The 17501-nt window shown below is 37.6% G+C and overlaps 1 pseudogene; it reads left to right on the top strand.

Moving 5' to 3' along the window:
• The first annotated feature begins 8543 nt into the window (after positions 1-8543).
• Positions 8544-9542, top strand: LOC122748997 (annotated as a pseudogene).
• Positions 9543-17501: the final 7959 nt, after the last annotated feature.

Here is a 17501-nt window from a genome sequence, read left to right as displayed (position 1 = left end):
TAATATGACGACATTCTTCCAGCAAAATTTTTCTGTTGCTCTCTATTAGTTCTACAATAAAGTATAGACTCTTCAATGCAGCATTTAAAGCTTTCATAAGTGACTTTCTGTCACCTCCTGATGTCATGGTCTTCTGATAATGAAGGACAAACAACAATAGACTTTCCAGGCATTTTCTATTTTTATCCCTTCTGACATTCTATATACTATCATCTAATCAAAGCAGTCTGTTGGTTCTTCCCCAAATTAGGAACTAATCTCCCCCTTCTGAACATTTATCCAGGTCATTCCTCATGTCTAGATTCTACCTCTACCTTTCAGAACATGGATGTTCCTTTACAATTCAGCTCAGATGCCAATATGGCAAATCACCTCATCTTTCTGGGCCTTGACTTTTAAGAGAGAAGGTTTAAGTAGGTAGTCTCTAAATTGCCTTCTAGTCTAAATTTATGATCCTCTGTCCCTCTGTGAAGCCTTCCCTGATCTTATTCTTACCTGGCCCCTTCTTCCATGCAGCTGAAAGTATTCTATAAAAATATGAGGAGGGAGAGAACACCTTGTTTGAGCTCCATTACATTGTGTCATGTATTATGCTTATCTTTGTACATGTCATAGTTTCCCTAGTATATTATAAACCCTTTGAAGAGAAGAGAATATATAATTTTTCATTCTTGAATCTTCAGTCTCTAGCATGGAGCTTTACATACAGCAAATGCTTAGTAAATGATTCTTGCTTAGCTTTGGTTTGGACCAGAGGTGTCAAACAAATGACCTGTAGGCTACATGCAGTCCACAACAATCCTGAGTGTGGCTTGAACCAGATGCATATGCAATTGGGAAATATATAATAACATAAATGAAAATACAATAAGTGATAGATAATTTAATATGTGGTTTTCTAAGTCAATATGTGTTCTGATTATGTATAATTTAGTGACCCCTGTTTCTATTTGAGTTTGACACCACTGGTTTGGACAAGTAAACTTATTGGAAAAAAATTTTTGTTTTGTTTTGGCTTTTTGTTTGTTTTCCCTAGTGTTGAACTATATCAGCTTCCCTGTTATTTCCATCTATTCTCCCTAGCTCTGCCCTTTGAAGATGATGCACAGAAGTCTAACTCCCATCCTTCCAGATCCTAGCACTCTATGAAGATATTCTTCTCTCTACAGAAAAAGTCCTCAAATATTTGGCAATTACTGTCTCCCCTAATTCTAACCCATAACATTCTACTCATGGTCCACCCTGATTTGGTATAATCATCAAAAATCTAGGAGATATTAAGGAACAAGCCAATTTTGACAGAATATTTCACCTAAAATAGACCTTAGAGTCCATTTTGTCAAATCCCTTTCCAATATTATTTAGATGAGTTAGTTTAGTGCTAGGGAAAGGAAGGAAGTTGCCCAAGGTCCTATGGTGGGTCAAGGCAGAGCTAAGAGGAGAATCCCATGTCTTGACTCTCAATAGGTTTCCCTCCACCATACCATATTAATCCTCAGATCATGGAGAGAGTGCAGAAGATGAACTAGGCAACCCCTAACAACTACATATGAAAACTAAGGATTCTTGGCTATCAAAAAGGAAAAAGCATTAGGTCCAACCCAGGCTATTTTGCTTCCAGGAGCAAGCAAAATACTACATAGCAAGTGATCACTAGACCTGGATGTTGATGTCCTAGAAATTTTTCTTTACTGATAAAATCCAACAAATTCCTTTAAATTTTAGCTTGTTATTTTTCAGTTTGCCTGTTGCCACGGTCCCAGCAATAGAATTTAAACACTCATTTTATATGGTCATGCTGAATTTTAGCCATATTCATTCATTTTCAACTTGGGCTCTGTAAAGGATGTCACCCAATCATATCATGCTTTTTTCCAGGGATGTCCAACTAGAGGCTACCAGTTTCTTGTCAGGAATTGAATGTGGATGTTTCCAGGATGAGGGATGCTGCCATACTAGTAGGATGTCAATGGTAAACAGTCTGGGTCATCCCATTAGCACTCCTGTGGCCCTCATGCCACCAAAGAAACTGGGTTACTAGACAGCTAGGTGGCTTAGTGGATAAAGCACCAGCACTGGATTCAGGAGGACCTGAGTTCAAATCTGACCACAGACACTTGACACTTACTAGCTGTGTAACCCTGGGCAAATCTCTTAACCCTCATTGCTCTATAAAAAATATTTTCAAAAAGAAACTGGGTTACCTAGAGAACCACTCCAGGGGAAAACATTATATACAACTGTGTTGTGATTTCATTTGGAAGAAAGGGGTAATGAGTCCCCCATTTTTGTTGTTGTTCAGTCATTTCAGTTATGTCCAAGTCTTTGTGACCTGATTTGGGGTTTTCTTGGCAAGGATGCTGGAATGGTTTGCCATTTCCTTCTCCCGATCATTTTACAGATAAGGAACTGAGGCAAACAGGAGGGCTTTTGACATTTGTGTGGGATGACATAGATGTGAGATGGCATGGATTAGGCAGAGGAGTAGGTTAGATAGAATTTCTTGTTTCCTTCCAAGACTAGAGCACTGTGTTTGTGTGAACAAAGATCAAGTGTCTGACAGTGTCTTCTACCAAGATCTTTAGGGGAAAAAATTCATGCCTATGGAATCAGTTCAGTTGATTTTTAATCACATCCAACTCTTTGTGACCCCATTAGGGGTTTTCTTGGCAAAGATAACGGAGAGGTTTGCCATTTCCTTCTCCAGCTCATTTTTGTAGTTAAGCAAACAGGGTTTTAAGTGACTTGCCTAGAATCACACAGCTGGATTTGAACTCAGGAAGACTGTTCCTGATTCTATGCTCAGTGCCCTATTCGCTGCACCACCTAGCTTCCTCAAGTTCCCCTTTACCATACATCTTGTTAGATGATCATTTGCCCAGGATGGTATAATAGGAAATATATGTGTGTGTATGTGAGACACATGGGTACATATCTGTATCTGTATGTGTGTATTTATGTTTATATTTGAACTAGATCTGTTATTTTCATTAGTGAAGAGGGATCTCAATTAGGAAACTACCTCTACCAACTTCTATGTAATTTACAATGTTAGAGAGTTTTCTAGAAATACAAAAACTAAATAATTTTCTAAGTGTCATACTTTCAGTATGTGGGACCTGAACCTAGCTCTTCTTATATCCAATGTTTTCTATTGAGCATGCCATGGTTACCTCATAGGAAATATTTATTGAATTTTATTATTATTGTTTTGCTGAATCACTGTTCATGTACTTGTTGAACAGGAAACATATGAGGTGTCTCACAACTGTGGGATTCTGTGATTCTAAGTGCCTCACACTTCCCAGGAAAGGTGAATAAAAGAAAAAAAAATCCCTTGTTTTTTTCTCATTTCTTTGCTTCTAAACATAGTCCCAAGGCACCTAGGTCACTGGGCCTGCATTGAAGAAATTCATCATCCTGAGTTCAAATCTGGAACTTACTAGCTGTGTTACCCTGGGCAAGTCACTTAACCCTGTTTGCCTTAGTTTCCTCAGCTATAAAATGAGATGGGGAAGTAAAGGGAAAACTATTTCAGTATCTTTACCAAGAAAACCCCAAATGCGGTTGTGGAGAAAGATTGAAAACAGAACTTTAGGTGTTTGGTCTTTGTTCACACAAATACAGAATTCTAGGGTTGAAAGGAAACTAGAAATTCTAACTTATTGTCTTGCCTAATCCATGTTATCCCAAACAAATATCAAAAGCCCACCTCAGAAGGAAATCACACCAAAATTCCTAGGTCACTGCCTAATTCCCATTTTAAACCCTGAAGTGTAGCTCTCAGAGGGATGCATGACTTACTGGAAACTCCTAAGACATATATAACAATGAAGACTGAAAACTTCAAAGAATCTGAGCAATGAATGAATGTGTGTATCTCCAGTTATGTGTGACTTAGGAATCCTATTGCCCATTAAGATATTCAAGTCTTCTATGTACAGTGTGGCTTATAAGCATTTCTAGTTTATTTAAGGAAACCAAACTTTCTTAAAAATGAAAAGTAGAATCAAATTTTGTTGGACTATTAGATATTAATAACAACTAAATTGATTCTCCTCCCACCTGTCCCCTCCCATCCACATACTGATTTATTTATTATGGATCCTTCCTAAAGGAATTACCAAAAAAAAATGTAAGCAGTAAGAAGGAGAATTTTTAAGAGATTCTAAATTACTCAAATCACCAATGAAATCATGCATTTTGTATGGTTCAAAATAGTTCTGATGAGAACTTGTTGTAAGTTGTCATTATGGGAGGTCATTAGTTATGATATCCTTGACTCCTCAGCCGTAAGACCTGCCTAGAGAAATCATCCCAGAGGAAACATGAGAACACTGAGGCTATGCTAGAGTTCTTTATGGACCTTTCTGGGAAACAGACAGCTGCAAATAGTTTTCTTGCATCTTCTTGTCTTAACAGCCGAAAGTGTTGGGCATCAGACTTAGTCTTTGTGTTGACCCTGTTGCTTTAAGGACAATGAATATGTGTGCAGGGCTGCATGCAACAGAGACTAGGCCTCTGTTTTCATTCTTAATTTCTTTCACAACATCAAAAGGCTTTCTCGTCAAAAGCTTTTTCCTTTTCTTTTACCCCAGTGCCTCTCCAATTGCAGCATAACTGCAATCTCCCAGCAGCTGCCTTTGTTCTTGCTCTTTATGAGGTGGGGAACAGTGTGAGCCCATCCTAATTAGCCACTGGACCAATGAAAAGATGCTCTAGGCCATGAGAGTCTGCAATCTAACAACAGGGGTAGAAAAAAAGAAAAAAACTCAAACAAAAACCCTCCTTAATTAAGGCCCAACAAAACACAGTAAAAAATAGTGTTGTGCTCCCTCAAAATGGCCCCTTTTGCACCCTGTAAAAGCTGACACACGTGTTGTGACAGATTTTAAATTGTACCATTTTCCTATGGCTTCTTATCCCAGTCTAGCTAAAGCCTTCAGGAGTTTATTGCCTGCAAGAATTTTAGGAATTGGAGGGGAGGGCTGTGGCAGGAGATTCAGCTCTAGACAGAAGAATCACACATTGTTCTACAGTTTCCACACTGATAACCATGTGATAGCCTTCTTATAAAACAATGGCGCCATGCATCAGGCTTTGAGTTTTTCTAGTGATTGGTGATGGCATATACATAACCATTTATGTAGGCTTGTTAATTCCCCTTATGACCAAATGCAAATATACATATGATAAGTACTCAATGGATCTGTGATTAAGTCATTATAGGAATCTCAATGTGGAAATACCTTGTAGCAAGGCATCCAATCTATGACTTACTAGATAAGTCCTCTGAAGTTGCTTGAAGTTGACTCTCAGAAGTTAAGCATTAGAGGTAGGTTTTGATCTCAGGTCTTCATGACTCCAAGACCAGAACTCTGTGGTTCACAGTATATACTATCCCACCTCTCACAGAGCAATCATCTGTATATAATTTACTAGCCCAAAGGAGAAATACAGCTTATATTTCCACAGTGCATTAAGATTCAAAAGTATTTTTGACCCTTGCAATAACTTGGTTAGGTAGGTAGTACAAGAATAGTATTATCTCCTTTTTATAGGTGAAGAAACCAATGCTCAAAGGTGGGGTGAGTGACTTTCCCAAGGAACTCAATAAGTGACAGAGCTGGGATCCAAACTTGGGGCTCCTGACCCCAAATCTAAATTCCATTATAACATTTCAAATTTGTGAATATTTCCTTATTATTTTTTTTAATTTTTTTTTTTTAGTGAGGCAATTGGGGTTAAGTGACTTGCCCAGGGTCACACAGCTAGTAAGTGTCAAGTGTCCGAGGCTGGATTTGAACTCAGGAACTCCTGACTCCAGGGCCGGTGCTCTATCCGCTGCGCCATCTAGCTGCCCCTTCCTTATTATTTTGATGTCCTAATGCAACTGAGCCACTACCCTACCTAAGACACTTTTACTCTCTTCTGCAAAAATACCTTCATTTTGAATTTAGAGTATTTTTTTGCTTATGATCAGGTTGCTTTTTAAGAGATATCATTTAGGGGCAGCTAGGTGGTGCAGTGGATAAAGCACCACCCCTGGATTCAGGAGGACCTGAGTTCAAATCCTGTCTCAGACACTTGACACATACTAGTTTCATGACCCTAGGCAAGTCACTTACCCCTTGTTGCCTTGCCAGAGAGAGAGAGAGAGAGAGAGAGAGAGAGAGAGAGAGAGAGAGAGAGAGAGAGATTATTTAAATCTGTCCAGTGTTAAAGATGTTCAACACTTAGGTAATTCAACAGCTATCAAGGGGCAAGGGGGGTGGAATTTAAATGGGAGCAGCCAAAGTCCTGATTTCCTAATTCTCATATTCTCTGTCATTAGTCACTCTTCCCTAAAGTAGAGAAGCAAAGCTAGGGAATCTGGGATTGCAAGTTACAAGTTCAAACTAGCTGCTTCTTTGTGGAAGGTGTTCAGCCACTTGTTGATTTATTTTCCTACTTAAATGGAATGCAAAGATACTTTTTTAAAAATTGGTACAGTTTTATTTGGGTGTGCAAGGTTATATGATTACACATGTCTAGGACTAAAATGATTACTGTAGAGCCAGGCTAGCATGTCCTAGAAGAAGGGCAGGAAATGAATGAAAAGAAGAAATATTCTATCAAGCATAAAGGTTTGTCTTCCTGGATGATTCCAGACGATGAAAAAAAGGAGAAGCTGACTGTTCTGATGTGCACTTTCCTTTACATTTGGCAGTTTGAATGTTTATACATTTTTCTCCCTTTCTGCTTCTTTCTAGTAACTTGGCTTATATTTCAGGAAGTGGTTGGCATTGCCCTTGGATGTCTACATTGACAAACAGGTTTGTACTGTCTCTTAAAGCTACTTTCAGCTACAGACCCCACCCAATTGCCATTCTTGTCTAAAATCCTCAGTTGCCATAAAACTGCATTCCTAGTCTCAAATAACACAAAAAGCCAGTATTACAAACAAAACTCACAGGAGGAGAATAGGATTTTGCCCTTGGGCAAAGAGGCTGCGTTCCCTTAGCAGGCTAGGGGTTGGGGAGGGTTACTTTCTGAAGCAACCAGTCCTACTGCTGGACCATAACTTTATGCAGTGCAGCTGCCATCTTGAAAGTCTCAACACTGTGGCACTCCTCTCCCCATCCTGCTTTCCCCTATTCACCTGACAAGCCCCCTCTCCCAGAATGAATGCACCTGCTATCAGACTCCTCTCTTCATTTCTACCTAGACACCCACTCACACTCCTTACTTTGCTCAACTGTTTTTGCCCCCAGGTGAGAATTCCTAGTTTCAGCTTTACTATATTGCTAAAAATGGGAATGTTGTTAAGAAGCAATTACCATCCTGATTAGATTTTTTTTTCTTAGTGTATTAAGGGGAAATACAACTTCATAACAATTTTTGATGGAATAACCCATGAATTTTTATTGGTTATTTTGTCTGGATACCCCTATTAGGGACTAATTAGAGTAATTATAGCCATTGAATGCCATGGTAGTCAAAAATACATATACACTGCAGGTATTCAATGGTTTAGTTTTCTATTCCAACATTTCATTTCCAGATGACTATTCTACAGATAAATTGCTGTCATGGGTAAAGGTCAATATTATTTTTGAAAGCTTTCCTTATGAAAGTGACTAATTCATTTAGCTTAGTTTTGAAAACCAATCTAAGCCTACATTTTCACAACATCAAACAATCAGTTTAGTCAAAATATCAGTCAGTATTGAGATATTTTATCTACATGGTATCACACTTTTTAAAAATTATCATTTAATCAATCAGTTGTTTTTCCATCGGGTGGACATGGCTAGAATGAGGGAAGAAGGAAGCACATACAATTTCTTGACATTTGTTCCCTTTTCCTTTCTAAAAGTGCATTGTCCTCGTTAAAAATTCTTGTTCCAAGTCTGAATGTGCATGATTCTGTGTTAAGCTGCATCTTAAGAGACAGAATGGTACATTGGAAAAAGAGGTGAAGTGAGCCAGGAGATTTGCATTACAATTTCAGCTCAGCTTCCAACTAGCTGAGTGAACATGAGCAAAGCTAAACATTTTTTATGTGGCCTCCAACCTTTTACCCATAAAAGAGGAAGAAAATCTGTACTTCCTAATTCATAGGGTTGTTTTGAGACTCAAATAAGAGAATGGTGAACAATTTGCACTTTCCAAAGTGTTTTCATATACAAATGTTCAAATCAAAAAAATATTTACTGAGCATCTACTATGTATCAAGCACATTCTAGACCATGTCAAGAATGGCAAGAGGTCTAAGTCATAGTTCCAGACCTCAAGAAGTTGCTTACAGATTAGCTGAATGGGGGCAGCTAGGAGGCACAGTGGGTAAAGCACTGGCCCTGGATTCAGAAGGACCTGAGTTCAAATCTGGCCTCAGACACTTGATACTTACTAGCTGTGTGATCCTGGGCAAGTCACTTAACCCTCACTGCCCAGTAAAACCAAAACAAAACAAAACAAAACAAAACAAACGAACAAATTAGCTGAATGGCTTTCCCAAGCTTGGTGCCAGGATCTGCTGCTTCAGTCGCATCTCTGACAAGATGATGGTCAGAGTCAATGCATTTGACCATATTGGACACCTGGTGACCAGGGTTGTATTCAACTCTGGCAGAGTAGATGCTGTGGCCATCAATGACCCCTTCATTGACCTCAACTACGTGGTCTATATGTTTCAATGTGGTTCCACCCATGGTATATTCAAGGGGATTGTCAAGGCTGAGAATGGAAAGCTGGTGATCAATGAAAAAGTCATTACCATCTTCCAGGAGCAGGACTCCACTGATATTAAATGGGGAGATGCTGGAGCCAAGTATATTGTAGAGTCCACTGATATCTTTACCACCATGGTAAAGGCTAAGACTCACTTGAAGGGTGGAGCTAAGCAGGTCATTATTTCTGCCCCTTCTGCTGATGCCCCAATATTCATGATGGGAGTGAACCATGAGAAATATGATAATTCCCTTAAGATTGTCAGTAACGCCTCCTGCACTACCAACTGCTTGGCCCCCTTGGCCAAGGTGATTCATGACAACTTCGGCATCGTGGAAGAGCTCATGACTATAGTTCATGCCATTACTGTTACCCAGAAGACAGTAGATGGTCTCTCTGGCAAGCTGTCGTGTGATGGGTGTGGTGCTGCTCAGAATGTCATCCCTGTTTCCACTTGTGCTGCTAAGGCTTTAGGCAAGGTCATACCTGATCTGAATGGGAAGCTCACAGGCATGGCTTTTCATGTTCCTACTCTCAATGTGTCTGTTATGGATCTGACCTGCTGCCTGAAGAAATCTGCCAAGTATGATGCTATCAAGAAAGTGGTAAAGCAAGCATCAGAGGGACCCTTGAAGGGCATCTTGGGCTACACAGAGGACTAGATTGTATCCTATGACTTTAACAGCAACACCCACTCTTCTACCTTTGATGCTGGTGCTGGCATTGCCCTCAATGACAATTTTGTGAAGCTCATTTCCTGGTATGACAATGAGTACGGTTACAGCAACCATGTAGTAGACCTCATGGTCTTTATAGCCTCCAAGGAGTAAAGTGGAAAGCCATGGATCTTCATCCCCAGCCAAACAAGGAGTTCCACCACTGGGGAGCCTACATACCTAACCTATGTTCCTATACTGGGGATCCCATGCCCCATTCACAACGTTGTCCCAAAGCAGCCCTATACTAGGGGAGAGAAGCTTAAAGCCCTTTATTGTGTACATACCATGAATAAAGTCACCATATTCAGTGCAAAACAAACAAATTAACTGAATGGATAAGGCACTTGAAAAGAAAAAATAGTAAGATTTATACACTTCAAGGTAACAAAAAAGAGATGGCAAAAACAAGAGACAATCATGAAATAAAGAGGACAAAAAGAATTGCTGCAAGAGTTGATTTGAGAGAAATTCACTCTGTCCTGGAGGAGGTAAGATCCACATTGGGTATAGAAGCATAGTTAGGATCTGTACAGGTAGAGAAGAGGAGAGAGAGGAAGAGATGGAAGAGGACAAGGAGGAAAATGAGGCAGAGGAAGAGGAGGAGAAAGAGGAGGAGAAGGAGGAGGAGGAGGAGGAGGAGGAGGAGGAGGAGGAGGAGGGGGAGGAGGAGGAGGAGGAGGAAGTTCCAGGTAGGTAAAATAGCAGGAAAATGAGGTTATTATGCAAAAAGTATGCTCAGGTTTCAGGAAGGCGTTTGGAAGTACGTGTAGAAAATACCTTGGGCCAGATAATGAAAACTTTGAAGGCCAGAATAAGAAGTCTCAGCCTTATGTGAGTATTTTTGAACTGGGAAATGCAGAGTATTTTAGAAAGATTATTTTCAGGGGCAGCTAGGTGGCGCAGTGGATAGAGCACCAGTCCTGGATTCAGGAGGACCTGAGTTCAAATTCGGCCTCAGACACTAAACACTAGCTGTGTGACCCTGGGCAACTCACTTAACCCCAACTGCCTCACCCCCCAAAAAAAAGAAAGATTATTTTCAGAATGTCATGATACATACATTATAATTGAAGTTAAGAGATTAAAGGCAGGGAGAACAGGTGAAAAAACATTGCAAGAGTCCAGGTTTGAAGTGTTCCAAGCTGAGGAACTGACAGAAGGGAACAATATAAAACATATTATTAAGAATCAATAGGACTTGACCACTGATTGGGAGTAGGGTGAGGGGTAAAAGAAATTGAGGGGTCAAACACAATACTGATGTTTAAAACTGAGGCGATAGAGTGGTGGCTACTTTAGTTCGAATCAGTAAATCAGGAAGATGAGCCAATTTTCAAGAAAAGATTAGTTTGAGTCTTAGAGAACTTAATTTTGAGGATGACAACACAAGTAGAAATGTCCAGCAGCCAACGTGGGCTAAGATTTTGAAAGAAGCTAGAAATGAGGCTTAAGAGTTAGGGGTCATCCATATATAGTTGATATCCTTAAGAATACACAAGATCAGAGAGCAGCTAGGTGGCTCAGTGGATAAAGCACCAGCCCTGGATTCAGAAGGAACTGAGTGCAAATCCAGCCTCAAACACTTAATACTCACTGACTGTGTGATTCTGGGCAAGTCACTTAACCCTCATTGCCCCCCAATAATAAAAAAAATTAAAGATAGATAAATAAATAAATGAGTGAATGAATGAATAAATGAATAAATAAATGATTGAATAAATACATATATACATACATAAGTAGATAAATCAGTGAATGAATAAACAAACAAATAAATAGATAGGTAAATAAATAAATAGATGAATGAGTAAATGAATGAATGAATAAATAAAAGAATACACAAAGTCTCTCTGGGAGTATATAGAGAAAAGCAGGTGGCTGAGAACTGAAATTTAAGGAATTACCACCTCCAAGGGGAATAATAAAAGTAAGCAAAGGTAGAAAAGGAACAGCTAGAGAAAAAGAGATAATAATCAAAATAGTGAAATAGCATTTAACTTAAGGGATGAAAAAGTTTCAAGAAGGAAGTTAGAGGGCATGAGATGAGGGATTGTTATATTGTCTTTGTATCCCTGGTACCTAGCACAGTACCTAAAAAAATAGTAGGTGCTTGTTAAATGTTTGCTGATTGGCAAATAGTGCTGAGAAGTCAAAAAGAATAAAGACTCACAAAACTATATTGGACTTAATTATAAGGTGTTTATTCTCAGAGAGCAATTTCAAAAGAATGGAGGAGGAATGAGCTGGAAGCCATATTACCACATTATCAGGGGATGAGGAGGGAGGTAAAGAGAGAGGTACCATTTCCTTCTCCAGTGGATCCATTTTGTCAAGTATTCAAAGGTTAAGTGACTTGCCCAGGTACACACAGCTAGGAAGTGTCTGAGATGTATTTTAATTCATATGTTACTGACTGCAGGACCAGTACTCTATCCACCAAGCCACCAACTACCTCATGATAAAGTATAAACAACACCAGACTACAAGTCGGGAGACTTGGTTTCTTTTCCAGGTTGTCATTAACTAGTGGCCTTGAGCAAACTTCCTGGTCTCTTAGGAACTCAGTTTTCTCATTTATAAAATGGGGACATAAGATTGATGTTTTCTTGGACGACTACCAAAGGTGGTGAACTAGTAGTGACAACAGCTGTAGACTACTCATTCAAGAAGTATGAAAATAAAACAGAGATGTATGTTATTTATACCAAAAACATATCTCTTTTCCATTTACTTAAGTTATTACTATTCACTGTTCCAGTGAACAATACAGAAAATTCTTAGAAATGAAATATATAATGGAAAAAGTCTTCCCCTAGTTTAGATAATTGTTTTAATCTTTATTTAAATCTAAAGTGGATTCTTTTCTAGCTGCCAACATTTTTATAAACTCATTGTTTTAACTGTTCTTTTCCTGATTCCATTTCTTATATGACCATGAATACTTCAATTTAATTTCTCTAACAATCTTGTTTGACTTCATGTAAATACTTCACTCGTTTCTAAAATGTCCTTCATCTATTTCATGGTATTGGATGTACGTATCTGACTCAGAATGAATGAAGTTGTTGACCACCACCACTAGGCATGCCTATTTCTCCCCCTTGCCCCCTTCCTTTTTACTCAGATGTTTGACTAATCATAGAACTTGAACAAGATATTATCCTTGATGGTAATAGTTCTTCCCCATAACCCCATACTGAAATGCATTCAAATCAGAGTTGAAATAAAGATATAGGGTTTTTTGTGTTTGTTTTTGTTTTATTCTTTGGGAAATCCTATAATATACTGGGTGGACTTCCTCCCCTCCTCTGCCTTTGGTGAATTTAGAAAAATGTATGAATAAGACTATAAAAGGTATGCAGGCATGCATGGATTATGTTATGCATTATTGATGGGAATATCTAATTCAATGAGATCACAGATCCATCTGAGTATTTCAAATAAAACATTGGAATTGTCAGTTTCCAGAGCAGAATCAAATTGGGCAATGGTACATTTGATAAATCTTGCATGTTTTCCCCTAAATTGAACTGTATAACGTGGAACAAAGGAAGGGATTAATCATAAAGCAGAAGCCTGCCAAAAAGAAAAAAAAGGGAAACCAAATTGGTCTCTCTATTATATTGTGTCAAAGTCAGCAATTGATATAAAATTTGGGAGGAAGTGGCATTCACAAAGAAACTGGTAGAAATTGAGACTAAAAACACTGAAATATGTATTTGAAGGTCAAACAAAAAAATGTTCATTGTATTGTGCCTGAAGAATTCCAAAGGGCCAATTTAACTATCTGATAGAGTAATTTAAAAAATATTTGGACTTTGGGATTATTATTAGTTTACCAATTGTAACTGTAATCCTGAAAATCCTGCTATGCTAAGTGCTATGGTTGGCTTGAACATATTTTTTTTCTGGCTAAACTAAAATTTTCCAAATGTATAATAAAATGCTTCATTATATTGAATTCACCACGTTATTATCTTTCCTAATTTTTCACCTTAGAAAACATTTACAATGTAACTACTATGAATTTTGATAAATTCCGGGGATATAAAGACAAAAATAATATTATCCCTTCCTTCAAAGAGCTTACATTCCTATAGTGCAGGGATTCTTAACCTGGAGTATATGAACTTTTATGTTTTTTTTAAAATATTTTGATAACTATATCAATATTTTTATTTTCCTTTGTAATTCTATGTATTTTATGTTACTCATTTTAAAGTACTATTGCAAGAAGGGGCCCATAGGCTTCACTAGACTGTCAGTATTATTCATGAAACAAAAATGATTAAGAATCCTGGCCCTAGGGGAATATAGCAGCTAAAGAAATAGAAAATAAAGCCAACTCGTGTCTGACATATGTCATAGAATGGTGAAGTTGAAACTTTGAGATCATCTGATCTCAACTCTATAATTTAATAGTCAAGGATACTGAACACCAGAAAGGGAAATGTCCCAGAGGTCACAGTAGGTTCAGAACCAGTACCCAAAGCCTGATTCCTACTCTCTTGTCCATTCCACTGTGTCAACCTATCTCATGTTCATTACTAACAATATGCCAAGCACAATCTAGGTTTTAGTATTAACTATGATCACTGTTCAAAAGATTCATACAATAAAATTATCTTAGCAGAGAAAGATTAAATTCCTAAACAATCATATTAGTATAGGACAGCAAGAACTACATTGAATTGAACCAAGTCAACTAGAAGCCTTAATTAACTGAATTTTTTATGGAATTAAATTTCAAGAAGAAGGGAAAAGGACAAAGAAACTGGTATTAGGGAAAAGTACAACTCAGAGATCAGCATCAATCTTGAGATCTAGGAAGATTCAATTAATACTTTCTTTATCTAAAGAATGTACATCATTATGGGTTCCAGAGCATTGCAATATCCTAAATCTAGGTAGGAAGGAAGGAACAGATGACAGATGGAAGGAGAGAGAAAGAGATACAGAGAGAGAGACAGAGAAAGACAGAGACAGAGAGAGAGATTATGTTCCTTAGATCATATTTACTAAAAGGGTACATTCTACACAAAATTGTCAAGTGAAGTTTGCCTTTTCTTTCCCCTTCCTTGGTGGCAGTATGTATTCATTGGTCTTTTCCTAAGTACCTTGATCTCTTAAGTCTTTTCAACCATCCTAGTATCAAAACCACCTCTCCAAAAACAATTATAAATGTGAATATATGATCATGTTTAAAGCGCACAAAGTAATGACCCAAATCTCTAGTGGCAGTGGCTGAATTTGGGGTTTAGATATATGGAAGAATTTTTTTTTTAAATAAGATGGCCTACCCAGTGTAACTCAGATCAATCAAACCAACACACCAAATTTGACTGTCACTGATTACTGAGGCAGGGAAGATTTTCCTAAATGTTGACACATAAACTATCTTCTAATTACCAGTATAAAACAGAACATTGACTTAGTTATGCTTCCATACTTCCTGGGTACTCTAGTTGATCTATATAATATTCATACATGCAACAGGACTTAATTTCTCCTCCAAGTTGGTGCCACTGGCCATTTCAATTAGATGGCAGTCCATAGAGCCAATAAAGCAACAATGTAAAACATTCATAAAAGTATGACTACTAACCATTATTGATAAGAAAGTATTATTTAATACTTTGAAATTTTGCTCTTAATATGGTAGGATGAAGTGGCTCTCTCAGTGGTCATTCAATTTATTGAGTGACTACTGTATGGAATTCGTGTGGAGATGTGATACAAAGATAATTAAAACATAGTGTATGCCCTTACAGAGTTTATAATCTCTATTAGGAAAACATACTTCACATTACAATCCATGGGCATCATTTTCCCCTGTCTTAACACAAATGAAATTAGATTAATAAAATATATAGGGAGATAGATGATAGATAGATAGATAGATAGATAGATAGATAGATAGATAGATAGATAGATAGATAGATAGATAAACAGACAGATGGAGAGTGAGTGGAAACCTATGATATGACCATCAAGCCCATTGTACCATTCTCCATCATATTTATCTTTTTTCTCTCTTTATTTCTCCTTACCCCTCCTTCCTCTTCCTCTACTCTCTCTCTCTCTCTCTCTCTCTCTCTCTCTCTCTCTCTCTCTCTCTCTCAACCCTCCCCTTTTCTTTTCATTTCCCATTACCCCCAGTAGGAAAAGTTGAGTTCACACTTATTATCTATATGACCCTGGATAAGTCATTTAACTTCTGTCTCAATAACCTCAAATAAAAAATGGGAATAATAATAGCACCTACCTCCCAGGGTTGTAGTAAGGATCAAATAAGATAATAAGAATAAGGTGTTTAACATAGCAGTTGGTGAATAAATGCTTTATTTACTTGCTTGCTTCCTTCCTTCCCCTAACTGTGTCCATGCCTGAAGGGTGTATTTAGTAAATTTCATGAGTAACTTATAGTCTCATTCTTGTATATATTTACATCAACATATTTCATAACTAATTTAAATTTGAATAAGCATTGTCATACAAAATTCTGAAGAGATTGTGTAAAAGGCAGTAATGCAGGGTCAGGGTCAAATGAATTTTTTATAGATGAAAAGACTACAAATGGTGCTGGACATCACTTTGGTCCTGCACAGAGTGTCAGAAATCTAGTAGATATTTCTCACCCCAGAACTTTACATTTACCTCAGAAACTTGGATTGCAAAATAGGTCCCTCTTACCTACTATTAGTCACAAAAGCTCCTGCCACATCAAAATTAAAAAGTGTTTTCTTTTAAATATTCCCTTTAAAAGTCAATTGACTAATTAGATACTGCCCTAATTGCTACAGTGACTTACTTTAACCATGCAGTTAATGGCAACTCCTGAAGACCTTTATGAAAATGAATGTATTTTCCTCCCCTTGTCTCAAGGCTAAAGGAAAGCTAATCTTCAGCTTTATTTCATCCAGTTTTCAGCAAACACCCAGTCTGATGAGGTTTCTCTGCCCATACATAGCCACTATAGCCCAGGGGTTAATTTGCCCCTAATGGTTTTCTGTAGTTATCTAGCCAGTATTTTGCATATCAGTTACAAGCAAGAGTGAATCATCTAATCAACTTTTCAAAGGACAGTGATAACAGGAACTACCTTATTCTGAACTCTACAGCACACTTGAAAATCAGGGTGTTATCCTAGACTAGCATTTATTAGAATTTACTGACCTCTTTCCTGATGTTTCTCTGTCTCTTCCCCTCTTCCCTTTTCTCTTTGTGTCCAGATTTTATCATATACCTTTGTGTATCTTATATCTCAAAGTGGGTCAGTCAACAAATACAGTATTTGTTGATTTTTCCTTTTCTCTTTCCTTATCTGTATAATTCTATTGTATATTTCTCTCTCTCTCTTAGTAGAGTTATATTACCATAAATTACTATAATATGGGATTGGAGGGGGTAAATATATGTGCACCTATACATACACATACACATAAACATATACAAGCCATATCCCTACACATATGCCTAAATATACATAATTATACATGCTTGTTTTGGTATAAAAGCATATCTCTACATGCATGCATACATACTTTCATGGGTTTATACACGTATTCATATATATATATATATATATATATATGCATTCATACATATGTATACACACTACAATGTGTTTATATTGTCCTGTTCCCTGACTGAAATGAGTACTATGAATCTCTAGCTTTTAAAATCCTTCTCTTCCCTCATAATGAAGTTCAATTGTTACCTCAATGAAGCCTTTACTAAATCCCCTCTTTCCCCAAAACTGCCACTATATGAATCGTGAGAAATGAATAGTGATAGTCAAGCATAACAAGTCTGGAAAGGAGATCCTCTGGTAAGAGAGTAGACAAGTATGCATGGTGTTTGTTGTTCACTCCACTGATGCAGATTATAACACCTCTATGACCCACTAAGAGCAGTTTTCTTGAGTTGTAGCTGAAAAGAATATATAGTTTTTTTAGCCTTCTGGAGATGAGCCTCACTGAACTTAGACTGGACCTTATGTGATGTCAATCAATCAATGAAGATTTATTAAAACCCTACTCTATACCAGTCACTGTGATCAATAGAAGC

This window comes from Dromiciops gliroides, chromosome 3 (assembly GCF_019393635.1).
Source record: "Dromiciops gliroides isolate mDroGli1 chromosome 3, mDroGli1.pri, whole genome shotgun sequence".
Taxonomy (NCBI): domain Eukaryota; kingdom Metazoa; phylum Chordata; class Mammalia; order Microbiotheria; family Microbiotheriidae; genus Dromiciops; species Dromiciops gliroides.
The sequence above is the reverse complement of the archived record's forward strand: the minus strand, read 5'-3'. Positions and strand labels throughout refer to the sequence as shown.